This window comes from Canis aureus, chromosome 19 (assembly GCF_053574225.1).
Source record: "Canis aureus isolate CA01 chromosome 19, VMU_Caureus_v.1.0, whole genome shotgun sequence".
In the NCBI taxonomy this organism is placed as follows: domain Eukaryota; kingdom Metazoa; phylum Chordata; class Mammalia; order Carnivora; family Canidae; genus Canis; species Canis aureus.
In genome coordinates, this window is record NC_135629.1 from 17181099 (window position 1) to 17208711 (window position 27613).

The 27613-nt window shown below is 36.7% G+C and overlaps 1 protein-coding gene and 1 pseudogene across 1 annotated transcript in view; one reads left to right on the forward strand and one right to left on the reverse strand.

Moving 5' to 3' along the window:
• CNTN6 (contactin 6) overlaps positions 1-27613 on the reverse strand; it is a 275835-nt gene that overhangs the window by 227821 nt on the left and 20401 nt on the right. The gene's annotated exons all lie outside the window — the stretch shown is intronic.
• Positions 16604-17512, forward strand: LOC144291089 (small ribosomal subunit protein uS2 pseudogene; annotated as a pseudogene).

The following is a 27613-nucleotide window of genomic DNA, read 5'->3' on the forward strand; positions in this document are numbered from 1 at the left end:
ATAATAAAAATAAAAGGAGAGAAAGAAAAAAATAATAACTCATTTGGGAACTGGGAATGCCATTACACCTCAGTCTCTTAAGTGCCCCATTCCTTGGCTTTTTGAAATTACAGAAATGCGGATCAGGCTTTTTTCTTGTTGAAGGTGTGTTATTCTCATTAAATACCTAGGCCCTGAGAGGAGAGACTGTGGCAAGAGGCATGGAGAACCGACCTCATTCCCAGCCCTTGGCCCATTCTATCACCTTTGGAGATAGCGTTTGCAGGCAAAATAAATGCACCTTTTGACCTGATTGGACACTTTCCCAAGGGGAGGGTATTAGGATGTTGCCACTTCATGTCTGCTCTGTGCCCTCTTAGTAACAGGACTTAACTGCCTTCTAACACTTAAAACTCATATTCATGTAAATGGTACCCACTTTTGTAAAATGATCTACAGTGTGAAAGGTGATTTGTCAAATAAAATGTCTCTTTTTAAGCAGGGGTAGCCATCCTTATATCAGATAAACTAAAATTTACCCCAAAGACTGTAGTGAGAGATGAAGAGGGACACTATATCATACTTAAAGGATCTATTCAACAAGAGGACTTAACAATCCTCAATATATATGCTCCGAATGTGGGAGCTGCCAAATATATAAATCAATTATTAACCAAAGTGAAGAAATACTTAGATAATAATACACTTATACTTGGTGACTTCAATCTAGCTCTTTCTATACTCGATAGGTCTTCTAAGCACAACATCTCCAAAGAAACGAGAGCTTTAAATGATACACTGGACCAGATGGATTTCACAGATATCTACAGAACTTTACATCCAAACTCAACTGAATACACATTCTTCTCAAGTGCACATGGAACTTTCTCCAGAATAGACCACATATTGGGTCACAAATCGGGTCTGAACCGATACCAAAAGATTGGGATTGCCCCCTGCATATTCTCGGACCATAATGCCTTGAAATTAGAACTAAATCACAACAAGAAGTTTGGAAGGACCTCAAACACGTGGAGGTTAAGGACCATCCTGCTAAAAGATAAAAGGGTCAACCAGGAAATTAAGGAAGAATTAAAAAGATTCATGGAAACTAATGAGAATGAAGATACAACCGTTCAAAATCTTTGGGATGCAGCAAAAGCAGTCCTAAGGGGGAAATACATCGCAATACAAGCATCCATTCAAAAACTGGAAAGAATTCAAATACAAAAGCTAACCTTACACATAAAGGAGCTAGAGAAAAAACAGCAAATAGATCCTACACCCAAGAGAAGAAGGGAGTTAATAAAGATTCGAGCAGAACTCAACGAAATCGAGACCAGAAGAACTGTGGAACAGATCAACAGAACCAGGAGTTGGTTCTTTGAAAGAATTAATAAGATAGATAAACCATTAGCCAGCCTTATTAAAAAGAAGAGAGAGAAGACTCAAATTAATAAAATCATGAATGAGAAAGGAGAGATCACTACCAACACCAAGGAAATACAAACGATTTTAAAAACATATTATGAACAGCTATACGCCAATAAATTAGGCAATCTAGAAGAAATGGATGCATTCCTGGAAAGCCACAAACTACCAAAACTGGAACAGGAAGAAATAGAAAACCTGAACAGGCCAATAACCAGGGAGGAAATTGAAGCAGTCATCAAAAACCTCCCAAGACACAAGAGTCCAGGGCCAGATGGCTTCCCAGGAGAATTTTATCAAACGTTTAAAGAAGAAATCATACCTATTCTCCTAAAGCTGTTTGGAAAGATAGAAAGAGATGGAGTACTTCCAAATTCGTTCTATGAAGCCAGCATCACCTTAATTCCAAAGCCAGACAAAGACCCCGCCAAAAAGGAGAATTACAGACCAATATCCCTGATGAACATGGATGCAAAAATTCTCAACAAGATACTGGCCAATAGGATCCAACAGTACATTAAGAAAATTATTCACCATGACCAAGTAGGATTTATCCCTGGGACACAAGGCTGGTTCAACACCCGTAAAACAATCAATGTGATTCATCATATCAGCAAGAAAAAAACCAAGAACCATATGATCCTCTCATTGGATGCAGAGAAAGCATTTGACAAAATACAGCATCCATTCCTGATCAAAACTCTTCAGAGTGTAGGGATAGAGGGAACATTCCTCGACATCTTAAAAGCCATCTATGAAAAGCCCACAGCAAATATCATTCTCAATGGGGAAGCACTGGGAGCCTTTCCCCTAAGATCAGGAACAAGACAGGGATGTCCACTCTCACCACTGCTGTTCAACATAGTACTGGAAGTCCTAGCCTCAGCAATCAGACAACAAAAAGACATTAAAGGCATTCAAATTGGCAAAGAAGAAGTCAAACTCTCCCTCTTCGCCGATGACATGATACTCTACATAGAAAACCCAAAAGTCTCCACCCCAAGATTGCTAGAACTCATACAGCAATTCGGTAGCGTGGCAGGATACAGGATCAGTGCCCAGAGGTCAGTGGCATTTCTATACACTGGCAATGAGACTGAAGAAAGAGAAATTAAGGAGTCAATCCCATTTACAATTGCACCCAGGGGCGTGGGATACCTGGGAATAAACCTCACCAAAGATGTAAAGGATCTATACCCTCAAAACTATAGAACACTTCTGGGGGAAATTGAGGAGGACACAAGGAGATGGAGGGATATTCCATGCTCATGGATTGGCAGAATTAATATTGTGAAGGTGTCGATGTTGCCCAGGGCAATATACACGTTTAATGCAATCCCTATTAAAATACCATGGACTTTCTTCAGAGAGTTAGAACAAATTATTTTAAGATTTGTGTGGAATCAGAGGGGACCCCGAATAGCCAGGGGAATTTTAAAGAAGAAAACCATATCTGGGGGCATCACAATGCCAGATTTCGGGTTGTACTGCAGAGCTGTGGTCATCAAGACAGTGTGGTACTGGCACAAAAACGGACACGTGGATCGGTGGAGCAGAATAGAGAGTCCGGAGGTGGACCCTGAACTTTATGGGCAACTAATATTCGATGAAGGGGGGGAGACTATCCATTGGAAGAGGGACAGTCTCTTCAATGAATGGTGCTGGGAGGGTTGGACATCCACATGCAGAGGAATGAGGCTAGACCGCTCTCTTTCACCATACACAGAGATAAACTCAAAATGGATGAGGGATCTAAATGTGAGACAAGATTCCATCGGAATCCTAGAGAGGAACACAGGCAACACCCTTTTTGAACTCGGCCATAGTGACTTCTTGCAGGATACATCCACGAAGGCAAAAGAAACAGAAGCAAAAATGAACTATTGGGACTTCGTCAAGATAAGAGGCTTTTGCACAGCAAAGGATACAGTCAACAAGGCTCAGGGACAGCCTGCAGAATGGGAGAAGATATTTGCAGATGACATATCAGATAAAGGGCTAGTTTCCAAGATCTATAAAGAACTTATTAAACTCAACACCAAGGAAACAAGCGATCCAATCATGAAATGGGCAAAGGACATGAGCAGAGGTCTCACGGAGGAGGACATAGACATGGCCAACATGCATGTGAGAAAATGCTCTGCATCACTTGCCATCAGGGAAATGCAAATCAGGGCTGCAATGAGATGCCACCTCACACCAGTGAGAATGGGGAAAATTAACAAGGCAGGAGACAACAGATGTTGGGGAGGATGCGGAGAAAAGGGAACCCTCATACACTGTTGGTGGGAATGTGAACTGGTGCAGCCACTCTGGAAAACTGTGTGGAGGTTCCTCAAACAGTTAAAAATATACCTGCCCTACGACCCAGCAATTGCACTGTTGGGGATTTACCCCAAAGATGCCGATGCAATGAAACGCCGGGGCACCTGCACCCCGATGTTTCTAGCAGCAATGGCCACGATAGCCAAACTGTGGAAGGAGCCTCGGTGTCCAACGAAAGATGAATGGATAAAGAAGATGTGGTTTATGTATACAATGGAATATTACTCAGCTATTAGAAATGACAAATACCCACCATTTGCTTCAGCGTGGATGGAACTGGAGGGTGTTGTGCTGAGTGAATGAGTCAGTCGGAGAAGGACAAACATTATATGTTCTCATTCATTTGGGGAATATAAATAATAGTGAAAGGGAAAATAAGGGAAGGGAGAAGAAATGTGTGGGAAATATCAGAGGGGGAGGCGGAACGTGAAGACTGCTAGCTCTGGGAGGCAACTGGGGGTGGTGGAGGGGGAGGGGGGCGGGGGGTGGGAGTGGGTGGGTGACGGGCACTGGGTGTTGTTCTGTGTGTTGGTAAATTGAACACCAATAAAAAAAAAATGAAAAAAAAATAAAAAAAAAATAAAAATCTCTTTGAGAAAAATAAAAAAAAAAAAAAACATGAAAAAAAAATGTCTCTTTTTGATTTCTTAAATTACCAGGAAAGAGAAATTTAGGCTCAGTGAGATTAACTTTCCTAGAACCACATAGGATAAAAAAAGCACATAGGGATCCCTGGGTGGCGCAGCGGTTTGGCGCCTGCCTTTGGCCCAGGGCGCGATCCTGGAGACCCAGGATCGAATCCCACATCAGGCTCCCAGTGCATGGAGCCTGCTTCTCCCTCTGCCTGTGTCTCTGCCTCTCTCTCTCTCTGTGACTATCATAAATAAATAAATAAATAAAAATTAAAAAAAAAAAAAAAAAAAAGCACATAGATGGTTTGTGCCTAAGCTGGACCTTATCCCCAGATCTTTTGATTTCAAGACAAGGCTCCTTTTCATATTATATACAGGAAGCACGGGCTTATTGTCAGCTCTCTGGATATATGTGCCTGGAATTACTCTGAAAATAGTATTAATTGGTTTCTATCACAGGAGGCAGATTGAATGTGAAGGTAATTTGGGGAAAAAAGTCTAAGTAAGGAGGGGCTATAGTGGGAATAAAAGCAGAGTGTTGCTCTCAAAGATGACATGGGCTCTGTCAGACAATCCATGTCTGCAGGGAAATGAGAAGAAAAATAATCACTGACTCAGGGGCTCTGTGAGCTCCTCAAGAGAAGACAGTAGCAGGTAAGAGCCCATGCTTTGTAGCCACGCTGCTCATTCCAGTCCAGCCTCTGCCTCGTACTAGGGGAGACTTAGTACAGATTACTTATCTCCTCTGTGCCTTTCCTCCTCAAAAATGAGGATAATAATAATAGTTTCTTTCCAGGTTTGAGGTAAGGATATGTTAACTCACATAAACTGCTTAGAGGAGCATCTCAGATGAAATTAGGGCTCAATTAATAATAATTGCTATTATTATTGTCATCACTATCATCATTATTAACTACAAAAACAAAAAAATTAAAAGATCAGGTCATTTTCAAGAATGCTTCTTTGATTATGTTTGTCCATCTTCCTGGAATTCTCTAATTTTAGCATTCTGCCAAGATTCAGTGATCTTTATTCCATGAAGATTTTTTATTATACCTTCATTTAGAAATGCTTTTGCTTTTCTTTCAGCGTCTAATTGATTTATCTTTAATGAATGAATGAATGAATGAAACATTTAAGGTACGTCTGCTTTTTCATGATATACTTTGCATCATCTATTTTTCTAGGTTGTGTGTGTGTGTGTGTGTGTGTGTGTGTCCTTGTACACTGGAGTGGTTAAGTTATATTAATTCACTGAGCGAATGGGTGCTTTGTTGGTACTTATGAGTGACTTAAATGTATTTCAGGGTGTTATGGAAAAAGCCATCTGGAAGCAATAATAATTTTGAGAGTTACTATTCTCTTTGCTATCTTGATAGATTTTAGTACAATCTCCTTGGAAGGTGATACACTAGACCTTTTATTTTATTTTTTTAAAGATTTTATGTATTTATTAATGAGAGACAGAGAGGGAGAGAGAGGCAGAGACATAGGCAGAGGGAGTCTGATGTGGGACGTAATCTCAGACCCGGGATCACGCCCTGAGCTTAAGGCAGATGCTCAACCACTGAGCCACCCAGGCATCCCACACTAGACTTTTTATATAAGGGAAGTGAACAGAAGTAAGTAGACTTAATCTAGACTACCTGCTTTCAAGGGCCTGAAGAGTTGAGAATGAGCACATAAGTAGAAGGAAGAATTCTTTTTGCATTAAAGTGACTCCAGGCAAACATGGTATCACCCACCCACCTCTTCATATGTTTTTATAAACTATGTGTCTGGTATGACATCAATGGGATAGTTGATCTTTAGGTCCCAAAAAGTTACATAACTTCCAGAAAAAGACAACAACTTCAGTTTCTGCAGCTGGATCCCCAGTGACTTAAACATGCCTTCCCAAATGTAAACTGGTACCCGGGTACAAGCCATTTTTGGTTTACTGATTGCAAACAGATTTTAAAAGGATATGAGTTTGAAAATGTATTGATCATGTTGCAAGATGTTTTTTCAGAGGTTTTAGAGTAAAATAAATACAAGCACAGCTGCATATTTCACAAGTTTCAGGCCCAATCAGGTTGTCAATTCCCAGAATATACTATTTTTTTCAGAGGATGTACACATATAAATAAACTAAATGCATAGAAAAGCACATACATCTTTTCTTTCCAAATCCCTTTCCTTCACTCTACCTGACATAAACTCCCTGATGTCCTGGTCAGAGTAATATTTTTGGCACAATATTGTTCCTGATTTCTCTTATTGCCTCCTGGGGACCTCCCTTTCAAACATCTAATGTGAATTTGCTCATGAATGCCAATGATATACAGCTACATTTTTCCTTCAAACTTTTCATCCCCCAGGCACTCCAAGTACTCTGCGACTACTTCCAAGATATCCATAAGTAGATGAATAGCAATTACTTGTAATAGAGGGTAGAAAAGGCAAGGGCATTTTTATTGGTTCTGGGAAGATTTAACTACATTGATACAGCATTTACTGAAAATCCCCATCATCTTCAGAGTATGATGAATGGCCACCTCCAACTCAGCTCTGCCCCAGGAGACTCCTGGGTGCAAAGTGCCCTGAGGTCTTCCCTGACACACAGAGAAGTTTGTCTTCATTCATTCTCACATGTTAACTTCACTTGAGTTTAGTGAGCAGTGAACACTTTATTCACTCCCAATTCAAATCAAAATAAAGGTTTAATTTGCTTCCCTGTCTTCTGGGGCTAATTTCCCTTCATTGAACACTCATACTTCCATTAACTCAAGGAGAACAACCCCCTAAGCAGCCTTTGATTAGACTCTGAAGGACTGACTGTTCGTGTGAAGCTTGCACACAGCTCCCACCAGCATTAACAAGAACCTCCCTTTGTGTACCACAGGCTATGAGACATGATCATCAAGCTTTATGTGTCTAGTGGCTCATAATTCACACTGTACCAGCTTCTGAGCTCTTGTGCTGAATTTCTAGGATACATATCATAGTCCTTAATCTCCTATCAGACCTACCACTTACAAGTAGAACCCCAAGACATCAACTAATAAGTGTCAAGAACTTTTATCACATAGCAGAGCAGGCTTTAGCAGAACTTAGTTGTCTGGAACATCTTCAGGGTCTGCCTCTTATGTTATGGGTCAACCTCCCAGGTAAGAAAAATAGTTCTCAGTTCCTTTGCTGTTCTATATATTCTATGACTTCAACTTTATTATTTGTATTCAAAGAATCTCTAGAGACAAAGCAAAAATAATAAGCTCCACCTCAGTTAAGAAAGACTTACTCTCCCCAAATCCTGACTGAGTTCCTTTTGTAACAGTTACAAAACCAACTTAGAGAAAGATGACACAAAGAGACAGAGGTTTACTTGGATATGTGTGTATCTTTTCATACTGGTAGATTAATTGCTTTACCAAACATTATTTTCTTGTTTTGAGTTTCCCTCAAAGTAGATTATGAAGTAAGGACTTGAATACAAGAAGTTGTTTGGGGAGGTGATCCAAAAAAAAAAAAAAAAAAAAAAAAGCGAAGAGAAATGGATTACTCAAACAAAGAATGAAGATAAAGGTTTGTGATCAGGCCTGTTATCACTGTGGTCAATTGAATCCCAGTCTTTCTGGGGAACACTACAATGTAGAGAACAATGTATAGTTATCCTAACTGAAGGCACAGAAGATGGGTATTTATTTATTCTTTCCCCATCCATTATGGATTGATGGTTGCTTCTGGGAGCATTAACTCTCAGGCAGTTCTAGTTTGTCCTACATGGAGCAAAGCGTGTTTCTTATGTGATAAAACAGTCAGAGATAGGTTTCCACAGTATTAGCTGGTCATTAGGGTTGTAGTGGTGAATCTTGGTGGTGGGTAGTGGTGTGGGAGATTCATTCAGTGAATGGACAGCATCAGCTACAATTATTAAACCTCTGCTATTAGACATACAATTAGCCTTAAAATACAGTCAGTGCCTTTTATGAAGACTGGACTTCACTAAGGATTTTTATGACTAGAATACCAAGATTATTGCTACTTATCAATCTTCTTGTTTTGTAATTGGCTTTTTCATTAAGTAAAGAGAATATAGGAGATCCCTGGGTGGCGCAGTAGTTTAGCGCCTGCCTTTGGCCCAGGGCATGATCCTGGAGACCCGGGATCGAATCCCACATCAGGCTCCCGGTGCATGGAGCCTGCTTCTCCCTCTGCCTATGTGTCTCTGCCTCTCTCTCTCTCTCTGTGACTATCATAAATTAAAAAAAAAAATTTAAAAAAAAGTAAAGAGAATATAGAGAAGACAGGACTTTCAATAGGTAAGTCGCACTAAAAATTAAGGTTTGGCCTTTCAAACCAGTTTTTAAACTCCACATTAAGGAAATGTATCTATGTCTACCTGGACATATTTGCATACATATATTCAAAAGGACTTAGTATTTAATAAGGTCAATGATGAAAAGTCAAAAAAGAAGACAAAAGTCATTTTATACAAATAAATATTGCCTAATGTAAATAGTTTCCAAAAGCGAAGATACTTAAAAGCATGACCTGGGACTTGAAATCAATATTTATAAATGTACAGAAACTCTTATCTAAAACCATGTCATGTACACTTGACATTAAAGTTACAGTATATATGTTTCTAACAGTTATCACGTAGAAAGGATGCTACAAACTTGTTGGAGTTAAGAAAAACATATTTATACAGTATTTTGAATATTAGAATACATTTCACATTCATACTTTTACTTATATTTCACAATTACATGTGAGAAAAGTATTATTCATATTTTGGGGAAAAACTGGGAAGTGAGAGTGAACAGTTTGGTGATTTGCTTTAGGTCACAAAATTAGGACAGGTTGAAGCCAAAAATCAGCCCACATTTTCTTCCAACTTGTGCCTACATGCCCAAAGATAATGCATTCCTGGCTACTTTTTCACTCAAAACTTTTGGTCAGACCAACAGCACCAAATTTCTTGAGCTATCTGTGAATGGAGGATTTCTTGGGACGCAATATTTTGAATTCTATAAACAGGACCATTCCAGGCAAACAGGAAAAGTTGAGCCCTTTGACACTAACAGATGCATATAATTTTAAAAGCATATGCTGAAGGCTGTGGCACTCATACTGCTCTGTACATGTTCTCCAGAGTGATAGTTCTATAAGAGCACTCTGCTGATCTTTTAAGATTGATAATATTCTATAACTTCCTTTTTTAAATGAATCCATTTTTTTCCTAAGTGGTTCCCAAGAATGGCATTAGCTATATTAGTATTCTAATATCCTTCCTGGAATATATTTTACTCATTTCTCACTTAAACCCATTTACATAAATACTAAAAAGAAAACTATACAAATAAAAGAAGGCATACACCTAGTTGTTCTAATATTGAAATGAAGATGAGATAAGAAATAAAAAACTACCTATCCAAAATAGCTTTGTGGAATTTAATAGTACACAGAAATCTTGAGTTATTAGAAGTCCAATATCTTTCAATTTATAATTTGAATATATTTGGGTTGCTAAAGGGAAAATCAGAAGTTCTAATGTTGTCATTTGATCAAGAACTTGAGAAACAGCTACCACAATGTTGCTGCTTAGCAGTATGTATATCTGTAAGAGGCTGTTGACATTCAAAAGGAAAAATGTTAGGTCAGCTGCTAGTGACTTTATTTCCCTCAAACCAGCACAGCTACATTCCTCACTTTTAAACTCAGTGATTCCATCCCTAGAGGCTTCTATAAGACAATTTTTTATCTATATAGTGTTTTGCTGTAGGCCCTGTCTCTAATTTTCTTTGTGACTTTAGGAATATACTTTGCTTGTTTGGATGGCAGTTGTTTTGTTGTTGTTGTTGTTGTTAATCTGATTAAATTGTGGAGCAAGGAGAAAATCAAACAAGATTGAGTTAAAGAAGCTGACCTGATGACAAGGAATATGATAGTTGGCCCTAGATGGGTGTCAATGGAGGATCACAAAGTAGAGGTGGGATCTCCTCTGTATTTTGGCCACACACATCTTGCCTTGTACTTCAAGCCATCATCATGTGGGCATAAATAAGACAAAGTAAGCATTATGTAACAAAATGTCAAAATACATTTATGGTGCATAAGTAATGTTGAAAGCTGTGGTATGGAAAACTATTCTGACACGAGAGATAGCAATTTCAAAATGATAAGGTATTGCCTCAGAATTGTGCCTCTAAAATTCAACCAATAATAAACCATTTCAAGGTAAAATCTAACAGTAGCTAAAGGGAAGGCAATTACATAAATCTGTTTGGTACATACTTAAACATACTTAATTTCTTAATTTAGAATATGTCTTGTAGACAGTGATTCTCTGCTATAAAACTCTGTAGTGGGTACTCTCTCAATTAAAAAAAATACCCTTTGGTATCTCTCTCAATTTTTTTCTTGAGCAATTTATGTTATATATATATATATATATATACTCACAAAAATTGAATGGCCATATCAAATACTGAAGTTTCATGAATATCAGTTCAACAAATGCTTTAGCTTAATGGAAAGTCCTAAAAAATTCTGGAAAATAGAAAAAATCCTCTCATTATATGTTGGGTTGCATTACCCAGGGGGCAGGGATTCAATAAAAACACATTTAATGCTGAGAATACTTGATGTCAAACTAACAGATTAAAAAGTAAAAAAATCAATCATTGTATTTTTTGTATATAGGACGTGAAACTAATTTATTGACTTGACAAATTTCTTCTGGTTGTGTCAGCTGAATCCAATAATTGGGCCTAACTGAACCTCATGATTCTAGGGGAACAGAGTATAGTCAGAGAGGTCTATGTGTTTACATATATTTCTGAGAGTATACAGCAATACAGATAAATTTGACTTGAAAAGTTTAGAATTCAAGGAATTTATGCAACCAAAAATGGATTTGGTTTATAATACACAAAGTATCAATCTTACAGAGTTTTTCTCCTTTTACCTATTATTTAATATTATTGTTATATAATAAGAAACATTTCTATAAAGTTCTAATTAATTAATAATTATAAATGACAAATAGATTGTCTTTTTTGTGACTGTTGTGTAATTATTATCGAACTGTGCTATGATATGTCTTTTAAGCAACCGCATTTCTGTTTATCTTAGTAAAGGAGAGCAGGCATTTTTTTAACATTTCCATTATATGTGCAAATATATAAATAAGTACTTTTACAAAAGTATATATAAAGTGTATATAGTAATATAAAACAAATGAAATGTATACTCATATAATTCATACATTATGTACATTAAATCATAATATATTAATACTTATATATTGGTTATATATTTCTATATTACTTATATAGCTTATACTATTATATGTACCTATATATGATACATATAAAAATAGTATTTAGAATGGTTAAGCCACCAATGATGTATTAATGACCTATCAGATTATTAGGAAACAAGAAGATTCAGAACCTGTAACAAAAGTATTTGTCTCCAAATGGGTTTCTTTCTATCCTTCCTTTGGTCATGTTGAAAGTTCCTAGTTGGTGTTTGAGGAGGAGGAGACACGAAGAAGATATAATTTAGGAAAAAGCTCTAAATATAAAGATTGTGCAATCTTGTGGAAGTCTTTGTCATTTCTTCTGGCTTTACCCTGGGCATTTCTTTTCATCTCTATAATATTATATCTGCAATCAAAAATATCTAATGTAACAAGTATTGGTTGATGACCTACTACGTGCTCTTCATGTCAGTGATTTAAAAAAATTGAACAAGGCAAACATGGCCCCTGCACTCCTGTACTTTTATTCTAAAGATGGTATTGTCAGAGACAAAAAGAAAGTAGGCAGAATCACAATAAATAAAGGTTAGAGTAAGTATGAAAAAGGAAATAAATGGAATAATAAGATAGTGACCTGGGGTATAATGAAATGGGGAGTCATTGCTTCTACTTTAGATAAGCTGATTAGAGAGGATCAAATCTCTAAAAACCCTTCCAGCTAAATGTACTCTTGCCTTACTGCATGCTAAGACAAAAGAGAGGAATGAGTCTGAGGACCAGATTTACCTTAACCAGAATAATAGATTTATTTTAATAAGCACCTATAATCAGTATATACTCATATACATGTATAAGCTTTTTAAAATATCAAGTACTGATTAACTTTCTCTCCAATTTTTTACATTGCTGCTGAGGAAATGGAGGCTCAGAAAGTCTGCAAGCAAAATAAGTGAATGAAATCTAAAACTTCTCCAAACAATTTTCAATTTAAATATTTGGGCAAACATACAAGCAAGGCAAAAATAGTCTGAGGAACATAATATGCATTTAGAAGATTGTTAGACCTTAGCAAACGCCAATAGTTCTAGAGGTTTTAGTATGTAGCTAATGATAAAAGAAGAAATTAGAATTTTGAAAAATGCTAAGAAACATAAAACCAAACAAACTGAAAACTACAATCCCCAAAAGGCAGAACACATCTAGCATGCCATAATAACATGGTGTTGGCTTTTGTCTTAAATCTTCTCCTAAGATGATACTATCTCAGGGTATTGGGGCTTGTCAAATAACCATTAGGATATATTATCAGTACTTTGATTAGATTAAGTGAAAAAGTAGCCTTTGATTTACTGAAGTTCACATGTTAGCCAACTCCTGCTTGAAACATTTCTGGTCCTTAAAGCAACACTGAAACTTGAGGCATCTTGCTGACAGCATGACTTATTTTTTAATATTTGTAAAGGGCAATAAGTGAGAATGAGTTCTTATATCATTTTACAAGCTAGATGGCTGGTTAGTAGTCATTTTTATTCTGACCTGGTTTGAACTTGCACAATAGTCACATTGCCCCTGGCATTTGACTGTGTGCAGATTACATTTTATTTCGCTCTTTGGAAATTGGACACTGCCTGTGAAACCAGAAATTCTTAGAAAGCCATAATCCAAGCCTATTGATTTAAAACACTGACATGAGCTACTTTCTTTTGCCCCAAATTCCACTTTCAAATCTTGCTTGTATATGTGGTAATTTATTCAAGAACCAATTCTAAAAATTAGTACTCTATAACTCTGGGTCTGCGTCCCAATCTTTAGGCAGATACTGGACTATCTGACAGTTTTAAGAGTTCAGATATATTAATAACTAATTATGGGTCAGATTATTTAAGTAACTAAAATTAAAAATTTTTTTTAAAGATTTATTTATTTATTTATGATAGACAGAGAGAGAGGCAGAGACACAGGAGGAGGGAGAAACAGGCTCCATGCCAGGAGCCTTACGTGGGACTCGATCCTGGGGCTCCAGGATCACGCCCTGGGCCAAAGGCAGGCGCCAAACTGCTGAGCCACCCAGGGATTCCTTTTTTTTTTAATATTTGTTTAAATTAAAATATTTTAATTGAGTATTTGTTTCAGAGATATCTGAGATGTACACACATAAAACACTAACTTACATTTTTTTAACTCCCACTCTTCCTGAATGTTACAGATAAAGGAAAAAGAATTTGGCCTCCTTCATCTATTCTTGCAACTTAAAAAAAATGAAACAAAATACAAATACATAAGTGGCAAAGATGCAGGTCATGATGATAAAGCAATTAGGATTAATAAAAAGAGCAAACAGGATTGGATATGATTTTCTAGGACTTTATAGAAGTTAAAATGTGATTTTAACAAACTGAGAAATGCAATCTCACAAGTGGTGCTCACATTTGGGAAAAACACTGCAAAAGTACCTTTCCTGGTCTAAAGGGAATCGGAAAACCATCCTGGAGGAAATACTGGAGAACTGAAGAATGGGTAGAAGTGAAACCTAGTGATGGTTTTGGGGAATGAGAGGGAAAGTGATGTTCTGATCAGATGGAAATATATGTATAGAAAATGAAGGCAAAAGATAACTTGGTTGATAAAAAAAAAAAAAAAAAACAACTAAGTGAGGTTTGCTATGGCTAGAGCATGAAAGAAGGTAGGAGGAAGGTGAGGTGTTTTAAGGAGTCTGAAGAGAGTGGGATCAGGTAATAGGTTAGCGAGAGAATGGTTGTCCACACTAGAGGAATGTTAGCAGGGTTGGCATAATTAAAAGTTTCTCACCCTGGGCAATAATGATACCTTGGTATGACTAATTCCTTGTGTGGAGGAAAAAGAGCTGTCCTGATCATTGTAGACTGTTGGAACACCCTGGCTTCCACACATCAGATGCCAGTAGCACACTCATCCAGTTATAATAATCAATATCTTGACATTGCCAAGTGCCTATCTAGGAAAAAATCACCATTGATCCAAAAGCACGTTAAAAAGATTACACAACATGTCCAACTGAGATTTATTCCAGGAATGCAAGGATGGTTCAACATAAGAAAATCAATAATGAAATATATCTCTTTAAGAGACTAAAGAGAATAAAAAACATGATTATGTTCATTGATGCATAAAAATGATTTGACAAAATCTACCACCCTACCATGATAAAAACATTCAGAAAACTAGGAATAGAAAAGAACTTACTCAAAATGATAAAAAAGTATTTAAGAAAAACCTACAGATAATATTATACTCAATAGTAAAAGACTGAAAGCTTTCTAATAGGATCAGAAACAAGACATGCATGCTCTTCTTCACAATTGCAATTCAATAGTGTACTGTAAAATTTAGTTAAGAAAATGAAAGATACAAATCAAGAAGAAGAAAAATAAAAGCATCCCCTTTTGTAATTGGCACAATCTTATATTAAGAAACAAAACAAATGAACACAGGGAAAAGGAGAGAGAGGAAAACCATAAAAGGGTCTTAACTACAGAGAACAAACTGAAGGTTGATGGAAGGAAGATGAGGGAGGCTAAATTGGTATTAAGAAGAGCACTTGTGATAAGCACTGTGTGTTGTATGTAAGTGATGAATCACTAAATTCTGTTCTTGAAACCAATATTACACTATATTTTAACTAATTGAAATTTAAATAAAAACTTGAAACAAATTAAATAAAAAGGAAAAAAATCCCAGAGAATCCTTAAAAAAAGCTTCTAAATGAATTCAGCAAAGTTTCAGGGTACAAGATCAATACACAAAAATCAGTTGTGTCCTATGCACCAGCGATGAGCAATCTAAAAAGCAAATTAATAAAACTATTCCATTTACCTCAGCATTCAAAAGAAGATACTTATAGGTAAATGTAACCAAAGAGGCACAAGTCTTGTACACAAAGAACTACAAAAAATTACTGAAAGAAATTAAAGAGGGCAGCCCGGGTGGCTCAGTGGTTTAGCACTGCCTTCAGCCCAGGGCATGATATGGAGACCTGAGATCGAGTCCCACATTGGGCTCTCTCTCTGTGTATCTCATGAATAAATAAATAAAATCTTTTTTAAAAAAGATGACTCTGTCTTCACAGAATCCTTACACACCATTGGAATCAGTTTTCCACTCTGAGTAGAGTTCTAAAGTCTACACTGATGAGTTCTGTAACAGAAAAGAGAAAAGAAGAATCATTCATGCTATGTGATGAAAGAACAGTCATATCCCCTTTTCCACACCAACTTCAAAGAATGACAATAAAGCTATAATCATCGGAATGCCCTCATGGCTTGACAGTCAAACATCTGCCTTCCTTTGGCTCAGGATCCTGGAGTCCTGGGATAGTTCCACATTGGGTTCCCTGCAGGGAACCTGCTTCTCCTTCTGCCTGTGTCTCTGCCTCTCTCTGTGTCTCTCATGAATAAATAAATAAAATCTTAAAACAAAAGAAATTAAAGAAAGCTTGAATAAATGAAAAAAAATCCCATGTTCATGGATTGGAAAATTTATATTGTTAATTTGTTAATGTGGACAACCTAGTGTGATCTACAGATTCAAAGCAATACTTATTAAAATTCTAATGCTGTTTTTTACAGCAGTGGGAATTCTCATATATTGCTGGTAGAATTGTAGAAATGTAAAATGGCACAACTACTTTGGAAAATGTTTAAGTCCAATGTGTGTACAATCCTTTAATTATAATCTTAAGTATGATCCAAAGCAAATGAAAACATATATCTACCCAAATAATTGCTCAGAAATATTAATAGCAAATTTATTCATAATTGCTCTAAACTGAAAGCAACCCAGATGTCTATCAGCAGGTGAAAGGATAAACAAATAACAATATATTCATATCACAGAATACTATTAAGCAATAAAAAGGAACAAAGGTAGTGATACATTTAATTACATGGATGAATCTCAAAAATATTATGCTGAGTTTTTTCCATGCTACCCAGAGAGGGGTCCATATGGCATGTTCTGGGTTCCAATTGTTACTCAAAGGAAAACTTTCACAGTGTTGGGAGCCCTTAATGTCCTGCAAGTGAAGGAAGAGGATGTCCTCAAATTCCTTGTAGCAAGAGTCCATTTAGATGGCACCAACCTTGACTCCCAAATGGCATAGTATATCTACAAAAGGAAAAGTGATGGTATCTACATCAAAATCACAAGACAATCTGAGAGAACCTTCTGCGGGCAGCTCATGCCTTCATTGCCAATGAAAATCTGGCTACTGTAAGTGTCATATCATCCAGGAATAGTGGCCAGTGAGCAGAGATGAAGTGTGCTACTGCTACTAAAGCAACCCCTATTGCTGGAACCTTCACTAACCGTATCCAGCCAGCCTTCAGGAAGCCTAGATTTCTGATGGTTACTGATCCTAGGGTGGACCACTAGCCTCTCACAGAAGTGTCTTATGTCAACCTGCTTACCATTTCCCTGTGTAACACAGACTCTGCCCCGTGCTATGTGGACATTGCTGTCCCTCGCAACAAGGGAAATCACTCAGTGGGTCTGATGTGGTGGATGCTGGCTCAGGAAGTTCTGCACATGCATTGCACCATTTCCTGTAAACACCCATGGGAAGTCATGCCTGATCTCAGCTTCCACACAGAACCTGGAAATACTGAAAAGGGAGAGCAGGTTGCTACTGAAAGACTGTGACCAAAGAGGAATTTCAGGGTGAATGGACCACTCCAGTTTCCAAGTTCATTGCTACTCAACCTAAAGCCACAGACTGATATGAAAGGGTGCAGGTGCCCTGTGGGCCACTAAGCAGTTCCCTACCAAAGACTGGAGCACTCAGCCTGCCACTGAAGACTGATCTGCAGCCCCTGCTGCTCAGGCCACTGAATGGGTAGGAGCAGCCACTTAGTGGTCCTAAGCTGCTTTTCCATGAAGACAAACCAAATGGAAATAAAGTTGGTGGAGTGTAAAATTTCTAAATGTAAAAACAAAAAACAAAAAAACAAAAAAACACTGGACTAATCATAAAGCATAAAAGAGTACCATACTGTATGATTCCATTTAAACAAAGCTCTAGAGTCAGGAAAAAAACAAAACAAAACAAAACTAAACTAATCTATAGGGTTCAAAATCTGATCAGTGGTTATGCGTAGGAGATATAGAATTAATTCCAAAGAAATCAAGAAAGACCTTTTGTCCATTATAGAAATATTCCATATCCTGATGGGGGTAGGTAGTTACACAGGCATATACATTTTCCATACTCAAATTTAAAATGTATATACGCAGTATATATGAGTTATATCTCAATAAATTTGACTAAAAACAATATTGTGGGGAGACATAAGACGGAGTGAAGGAAATGTAAAAATGAAGAAAAGGGTAGGAAAATAAAGAGAAAAATATGCTTACCTAATACTTGAATTTGCATGTTTATGCATATTTGCAATTCTCCCTTAGGTTTGTTGTTGGCTTTTATAGTTTTGCTACCAACCTAACATTTTTCAATGGACTCAGTTCTACTTACATTGTCTTTCAAAGTTTCTTAGAACCTGGTAATGACACCTCAGCTTAACCATTTTCAGAACTTTTTTCTTCATTTTTCAGAACTTTGAAGAAATAACATAAATACCTAGATATGTATGATTGTGGCCATGGAGTTTTTATATTCTAAGAGCTGAGTTGTGCCAAGGGAGCATTCTCTCTGAATTTTGCAGTTTCCTGTCTCTCTTACATACACACACACACACACACACACACACACACATACACACACGCAGTTTTCCTAATGTAATTCATTCTCTTTCTCAAATGTGCCTATTGACATTAACGTTCTAAGGGTGAAAATCAGACCATCAACAGATAAACAGAATGACAGTCATGTTATGATCTGTATCTCCAGGCTTAAAAAGAATTGAAATCATCAGTTTGCTAACAGTTTAGCTTAAAAATGTATATTACAATTATTTGGAATAAGGAATCTGAAAAAGCCTGTGACACACTCTCCAATAGCTCCCTCCTTGACTTTTGCCACACTGATTTCTTTTCAAAATCATTCCCTAAGTGGGTTTAAAGATGTGAGATGGATCAATGAATTTTACCCTTTATGTACAATCCTCTAAAACACTAGCCACTCACCATTCTCACCTTATAAATGTCTGGATCAGAGATTACATTTGTAAATAAAAGAAAACAGGGAAAGAAAAATGACATTTCCTAAAGAAGAATTGGAAAGCAGCCATCTTATTAACACGAAGGTCGTTGGTCTGGCAGAAAATGTTAATAACACAAATGCTAAACGTAACTCTCAGATGTCTCTTGGAGTTGCCAAAATCATTTCCATTAAATTATGAATTAGAGGGACCTGACTATATGAAAGACAAAGTATCCAGTACTTGAATTGAGGAAAACAACATGAATTGGATTGGTTTGGGAAATAAATACATATTCATCTTTTTAGCAATTATGCTGCCTATATTGACCACCTGTCCACCAACCATAACCTCAAGGAGGGGACAGAATAACAAATGAGAAAGACAGTTGGAAAAAATAATGATAAAATTCACTTATTTAGAAGGTCCCATTTTCTGCATTTATGAAAGCAAGACTTCAAAGTCCCTGATCTCTTGGTTTGGGCATCTGTGTTGACCCTGACACCCAATTTTCTTTACCAAATCTGATGTTTCTTCCCTGAAACCTGTATCAAATAAATAGTTAAATATCTCAAGAATAGCTTGCTTACTACATTCCTTAAAATGTTTACTTATTTTTAGGAAGGAATTTTATTTCAAATGAAACTACAATTTCTTCATTCCTCTTCTGGTTTATGGACATGGCCATTCCATTAATCATACAAGTCAAATACTTCGGAGTTATTCAAAGCCCCAGCCTTTCCCTCCCACCCACCGCCACCCCCACATATTCAGCTAGTTATTAAGTCTTATAGGTTTAATTTCTATTCTGCCAAAGCCTCATTTTTACCCTTAGGATAATGCCTAAGCTGATAACTGAGATACAAAAGACTTTCCTCACATTCTAGCATTTAGCAATGATAATAATGGATTAACAATTAATATTTAGCAAACATTACTATGTGCCTGGAGCAGTGTAAATAATTAAATGTGCTTTGTAGGGATTATACCACTTAATCCTCCTGAAAACATGGGTTATGCATTTGTTTGAACTGGACTGGCTTTCCTCAACCGCAGACCCTGAAATAGGACTTCTTTATTGGAGAAGTGATAACAAGAAACAGGTGATATGGGAAATGGGAGACAGAGACAGAAAAAAACCTAGTAACATGTCACATTGTTCCTCTGCAGACTCTCTGAGGAACCACATAGTATGCGCTTCAGGATTGTTTCAGGAAGGGATGGAAAAGATAGCATATTACTGACCTACTTACTCCTTTACTTCATCTGAGGACATTAAATCCCTGACACTTCTGGTTAGCACTTCCCATTTGCATTCTGTGTTGACAAGAAAGCTTCTGGAGAAGAAGCAGAGAGCAACACAGGAACTCGAAAAAGGGAAGTTTGGGTTTCTCCAGTTCCATCTCTGGGTGAGCTTAGGAGCATCTGAAAACATGTGGATGAGTCTCCTACAGTACTAATTAAGGCCTTTCTTTCTTTCTTTCTTTCTTTCTTTCTTTCTTTCTTTCTTTCTTTCTTTCTTTCTTCTTTCCTTTCTTTCTTTCTTTTCTTTCTTCTTTTCTTTCTTTTTCTATAATAGAGAGAGAGGAAGGGGCAGAGAGAGAGAGGGAGAGAGAGAATCTTAAGCAGGTGCTACACCCAGCACGGAGCTGATGTGGGGCTCTATCCCACAGCCCTGAGATCATGATCTGACCTGAAATCAAAAGCCAGATGCCTAACCAACTGAGCCACTCAGAAGTTTCCTCAATTTTCTGATATGGATATCAATACAGAAACTTAGAGAGATTAACTAACTTGATCAAGGACACACAGCAAATTGTGTAGCCATAATACAAAAACGGAAGATAGAGTCCTGAGCCTAGAGCCTTAACCATTATGCCACGTTGCATCTCTGCCTCTTAACTGTCAGCCATATGGCAATTCCATGGACAGGACTTGTTATTTCCAAGCTTTGCTTTTAATCTTCCTTTTCTCTCTGGCTACCATGTTCTTCTGTCCTTGATAATCTTGAAAACACCAAATAGTATGCTAAAGCTCTCAAAAATCCTTTCTTTTTATTTTTAAAATTTATTTATATCCTTATCAAAATAACACACACACATATTTAAGAAGCCAAAAAGCAGATGTCTGAGAAAAACAACAAGGAATACACATCTCCCTAGTCTATACTCTTATGGTATCCACTTTCAGTCTTCCAACTATTTCCACAGGCATTTACCTCTCAAGCTTTAAATAATATGCATGTTATGACAATATCTTGATTCATAAAACAGAATTCTCCAATGGCTGCCAGTTATGACAGGTGACAATATCGCTCTTTTACATCACTATTGCTCTCTCCAGGTCCCCTGGCATAATCCTACCTGGTTTTTCTTTAAATTTATACTCAGTGTTTTAATGACTATGACCACCCAAATACTGTCTACTGCAGATCCAAATAATCTGACCATATTTTTTTCTTTTAAAAACAACTTTTCATTTTCTTTAAGAGGTAATAGCTTTCTTCATAGCTTCATTTCCTTTGATATCTTAGCATGGATGAATGAATCTTCTTTCTTTTAAAGAGGTCTGTAAAACCCTTTTGCTACAAATGTCCTCCTTTTTTTCCTCTCATTTTAAAATTTCATTTAAATTCATTTTGCCAACATATACTATAATAGCCAGTGCTCATCTCATCATTTGCCTCTTTAATTTCTGTCACTCAGTCACCCCACCCCTTACCTACCTCCCCTTCTATAACCCTTTGTTTGTTTCCCAGAGTCAGGAGTCTCTTACGGTTTGTCTTCCTCTCTAATTTTTCCCCACTCAGTTCCTCCCCCTTCCCTTATGGTCCCTTTCACTATTTCTTATATTCCACACATGAGTGAAACTACATGATTATCATCTTTCTCCAACTGACTTATTTCACTCAGCATAATACCCTCCAGTTCCATCCACATTGAAGTAAATGGTAGGCATTCATCCTTTCTGATGGCTGCGTGATATCCCATCCTTTCTGATGGCTGCGTGATATCCCAAAGATATATACACCGCATCTTTATACATTCATCTGTTGAAGAACATCCTGGCTCCTTCCGTACTTTGGCTATTGTGGGCATTGCTGCTATGTACATTGGGGTGCAGGTATCCTATCGTTTCACTACCTCTGTATCTTTGGGGTAAATACCCAGTAGTACAATTGTTGGGTAGTAGGATAGCTCTATTTCAAATGTCCTCCTAATCAGGCCTGCCAAATAATCAGTCCATTCCTTTGATTTCCTGTAAGTCCTACATAAACTACTCCAAGATGCTTTTGTTCTCTAGGCTTATGGAACTGCTGTTATTCAGGGGCTTCCCTTTGTCTCTCTCCTTATTGTTCTATTCCCTGGGTTTTAGAGCATTTCCTTAAATATCTGATCACAGGGAGTAGATTTTAAATAATTTAAGAATATGGAAATTTTTCATTTTACTCTCTTTGTATAGGATATTCTCAAGATTTGGGTCTTCACATTCATTGTGTTGGATGTGGAATCCTTTGAATCCTAAGACCTATGCCTTTTAGAATTGGGCCACTTTTGTGATCATATGTCTTATTTTATTTTCTCCTCCACTTTTTTTTTAATTTTATCTTGTCTATGTTTTAGAAATTCACTAGGATGTTGAACTTTATACATTAATTCTTTAACTTTCTTATATATTGCCACTCATCAGCTTATTTTTATTTGTTTCCTTTCTGGATAATTCCCTTAACTTTAGTCTCATAATTTACAAATTATTTCTAATTCGTATATTGTGTCCTTTTATTTGTTTTAATTTCCTTTTCTTGGATGAAAAAGCTTTTATAATTAAGAAATTGGAGGACACTTGAGTGACTCAGCAGTTGAATGTCTGCCTTTGGCTCAGGGTGTGATCCCAGAGTCCCGGGATCGAGTCCCACATTGGGCTTCCTGCATGGAGCCTTCTTCTCTCTCTGCCTATGTCTCTGCCTCTTTCTCTCTGTGTGTCTCTCATGAATAAATAAATAAAATCTTAAAAAAGAAAAGTAAAGAAATTGGTAAATTTTGAGGTTTTCTTATTTGTTTCTTTATCATGCCATTTTAATAGTTGTTATTTAGTTGTAGGGCTCACTCTCCTACACTGAAGGCTTCCTAAAATGTTTAGTAACCCTAAATAATCATTCATGTATCTATAATTATGGATGTGTTTTATTGCTTGGTGGTCTTAATTCTTAGGTTATCAATGTTGACTCTATTCTTCATTGAAAAATTCCTAAAGATGGATATTTATGAGTTATAATTAGAGTCTCTCAATTTCTCCAAAGAAGGATCATCTAAACTCTCAGTTTTCTATCTGAAGTTTCATGTTATTTTATTTCCTGTCTGAAGACTGAAAGTTTACAGCCTCTCTAGCTTAATTTCTCTGCAAATATTCCTCCTCCAATTTCCAATAGGCTGTGTGTGTGTGTGTGTGTGTGTGTGAGAGAGAGAGAGAGAGAGAGAGAGAGAGAGAAGGAGAGAGAGAGAGAGAGAGAGAGATAGTCCACTATGGGAAAAAGTAGACATCTGGGAACCCAAGTGAAAGACTTTCAGATAAGTCTTCTACTTTCAGTCTCAGCATCCCTCCTTACTACTTTCATGCTATAAGGTAACTTCTGCTCCTGATCTTTTTTAGGGAATCTGCAAGGTAATTCATTTCCTTCTTGCAGCTTTTTTTTCTGTCAGGGCACTTCAGTGCGACTTTTTTCCTCTCTTCATTTCCTTTTACCATGTATCCTTCTGTTTTGTATTCCTGTATTTCTGAGTTATACTAGTCTCTGTTTCATTAACAATGGAATTTTTGTTTCTGCTGCTTGTTCTCCTAGCTTTTATGAGTCTTTCAAGGGAGGACAGAGAGTGAGAAATCTCTTTGCTTAACGTCTTGAGACTTAAAATAACACTTCTGTGAAGTCTTCTTTCTTGACCATCAATAGCAATTATCCTTTACCTCTTCTGAGCTAACATTTGACTATATCTACATTTGTGTTCTTTTTTTGACTACATTTATCATGATTCTTTACTGCTTCCCATGTTTCTTTTGACCTATGAGACAGGAAATTTGTCTTTTCTTAAATTTACATCCACATAATTTCACATAGGATATAACGTATAGAAGGTGCTTAATAATCTTTGTCTGAATTGAGTTAATAATGGAGAAAGCAAGAGGATGTTATTACTTCTTTTCACCTCTCCCTTCCTGCAACACACAGACACTCAGCTTTCAACATCTCCAAGGCTTGATTCATCAGTGAATAAAGCAACAGCTAATAACAAACTACGTTCAAGTTATGTGATAGCTAGATAGGAAAGAGGCTTATACCAGTGAACACAAATATAGATCTCTTCAATTAATGCTATCACTCATCCTGCCATTACAATCATTTCTCTCCTTTTAGTTTACTTATACCTTCCTGTCCTTCCACAGCCTGTGACTAGAATACTGAATACTCCTACACCCACATATAACTGAAGAGTCTATTCTTTAGAACATGGATTGTATGCCTCTACCTTCTTGGACTCTTTCCAGCTGGAAATCGTCTCCTGCTCTTTTGAATTCTGTAGTACTTTTGCTATCATAGTGGCTGGCTGTGAGCATTCAAATTTCTATTGAATGGACAAATAAATGAATGGTGACTATATATGAGGAGAGGATTGTTCTAGCTGTGTGCCCATACGATGAAGAGATAACCTAGAGAGATGATTCTCTTAGTCCATTGTGTAGGTGTGGGCTTTTGATTAATGTGTTTTAGTAACATGATACCATTACATATAATTATTCATGAATTGCTGTGTGCATCTTGAGATAATCTGCAACTTAATAGAGGTCTCCAGTTAACACTAGAGAGCTATCTAGGATTAACTAGATGACAAAGCAGAGTTATCACTGCATCCTGAGACAATCCTCTAGGACAAATAGGGAAATGCAGATTCGATAGTCTCATCGTGCCGGAGTTAGTGAATTTGATTATTGAATTTGATTACTATATCCTGCAAATATTTTTAATTATCTCTTAATTCAATCCTTAAGATTTTTTAATGTTATTATCTTTCTTCAGAAATCAAGCCCTTTTCCTAGAATTTACAATGAAGTTGTTCACATATTGAGCAATCTATTTTATTGCATTAATTACTCCCAGGCTCACATTTTTCATATGATAATTTGTTATTTACTTATCTTCTCAACCAATAATTAGACTATAAACTGAATAAGTCATGATTCTGGAAAAATATACATATGCTTCTCATTTATTCAGCAGGAGGATACAAAAATTCGGCATCTTTTTTCAGTAAGAGGAAGCTAATTTGAATAATATCAATATTTGTGAATGCATTTGGCTACTAGTTAATCCAAAGTAATTAGATCTTCTATTTACTATTCTAAACATCCCTTGCCTCTTTAGAAGTTAAAAGCAATATATTACTTCCACCCCTATCCATCCCTTCTAATTTCATCTCCTACCACTCTCTTGAACTCAGTTTTCTTATTAGGAACCCCAAGAGATATCAGAGCCTTAGGAAAGACACTCTGACTTTCATCTTCACAACCCAGTACCAAAAGTACTGCCTGGGAACTAACAAGTATTTAAGAAGTGACAGTGTAATTAGTAAATGCTCCATTATTACTGTACTCATTATTCTATAAATGTTATATATTTTGACCTCTCTCATTCATTTATCTCTTCTTATGGTTGCTTTTCCACCCAGTGAAATTTCTTCCCATTTCTCAATGCCATGGTCATTCCAAATCTTTGTGTGACCTGCCTGGGAGGATTTGGTCCTTCTGACATTTAACACCATACAGTCTGAGGAACTTTTGTATCTGTTTTCCATATTTTACTGTGAGCTCCTTGAGAAAGGAATTTCTAAGTACCTGAGAAATTATTAAACCTTAATAATATTAAGGTTTGATTGAACTGATTCCTAAATTTCAAATAGAATTTTCCTTGAGGCACTGAATAATGCAATGTAGAAGTTCTGCAACTTTTTTCTGATCATTTTATTCTTTCTGTTTCAGTAATTTTTTTATGGCATCCCTAGGCCAAAATAAGCATCTAACAGTTCCATTTATAAAGTAGTTTGGTTCAAACAATTTGTATTCTAACAACTTAGGGGGCTGTTAGAAAATCACAGTATGTATATGCTGAAAGAAAAATAATACTTTTATTCCATTCAAAAATAACCACTTTTACTTATGGCAAGTGTGCTCCTCTTAGACAAAACATGACTTGTCAAACCTTGGAATAAGAGTGCTCTGCCTATTTCCTGCTCTATATTGACTGTCATGCAGTATTTGCTTCTTAACAAAGCAACTACTGGGAACCCAGCTTCAACAAAGATGTAATACTGAAAGGAAAGTAGTACCATATGATGTTGAAAGAAACCTCAAAGTAGTAGTTCATGTAGTAACTGACATGTTGAACATCAGATGTATTTCTCTGAAACATTTAATTGTATCCTGCGGTGTCTCTGTGAGTTCTCTGGGGTGCCCTAGGGTGCCTTGGTTTTCAGTTTACGAATGCAGAGTATGGTGGTAAAACCCACTGATTTTGGCAAAAGACTGACTGGTTCTGAATTCTGGCTCCACTGTTTAATGGCTGTTTGATGTTGAATAATTTCTTTTACCCCTCCGGGTCCCACTTTACTTACGTGTAAAATGTGGAATGGTATTACTTATGTCTGAGGGTTTTTATGAAAATAAATGTGTTAGTCTATGTAAAGAACTTGGAAAAGTACCTGGGACTATATAATGTGAGTGGCTAGTCTTGTTACCCTTACTAATTTGAACTGAATAACACACATTTGCAAAAGAGATGAGTCAAATACTGTATGGGGTCCCTATAGGTCCTCAGTGGGCCACCACATTCCTTACACCATCTACAACATTTTTTTTATTCATAATGAATCTAATGAAACTATACCACTTGAAACTCACGGAGTAATCACTATATCTCAGACACTGTGCTAAACCTTTAGATTCATTAATACCAATTAATCCTCCAAATAACCATAAGAGATAGGGCTACTCTTATTTCCCAGTTTTACAAGTGAGAAAACTGGTGAGGCTAGAAAAATAAAAATGTATGTCCCCAGTTCATCCAGCTTGTACGTGGCTCAGCTGACTAGTATTCAAATCTGAATGTGCCTGACTGCCACCATGAATTCTTCCCAACTCCCTCTTCATTTGGACCCAAAGAGAAGGACAAGTTTTATCTCTACACTAAGAATCTCAGATCTTCCTGTGACTAAGGACAAAGCAGAGGTCATGAAACCAAGTGTAGGTTTGGGTCAGGATCCAGGAGGCCTTATATTCACATCACCCACAATGCTAGCTTCATATCAATCACAATCCTGACAACACTGTCAACCTGCTCATCATTTTTTCCTGAAGTACTGATTTAGAGTAGAAGATAGAGAAATCCTCAGGGCTGCTGAATATTAAGTGAAAATCTTAGTGAAGTCATTATAAGATATGTCATCTTACTGCAGGATTCATCTATAAAAGGAATTTATTTTTCCCAAATTTGCCATTTTTGAGAGAACCTATTTTAGAAATGTTCAGAAGCTAGAATGTGTGCATAGTCCACCTTCTGAGAAACAATGGATGGTATTGATTTCTTCCAGCCACTCACACCTCTATATCAGTTTATGGGATCCTAAATCAAGAAGCAATTTTTGTTTTTTGACAATGATATAGAAAGTACCTACTTTCCCCATGATAATATACTTGCTTTATGTGTTTTTTTTTCAATTAAAAAAAGGGGTTCTTCTATTTTTGAGCAGAGTTGTATATGTTTTAAAGATTTACTTTTAATAAAAGTAAATATTTGCATACCCTAAATCAAAAAGTAATTC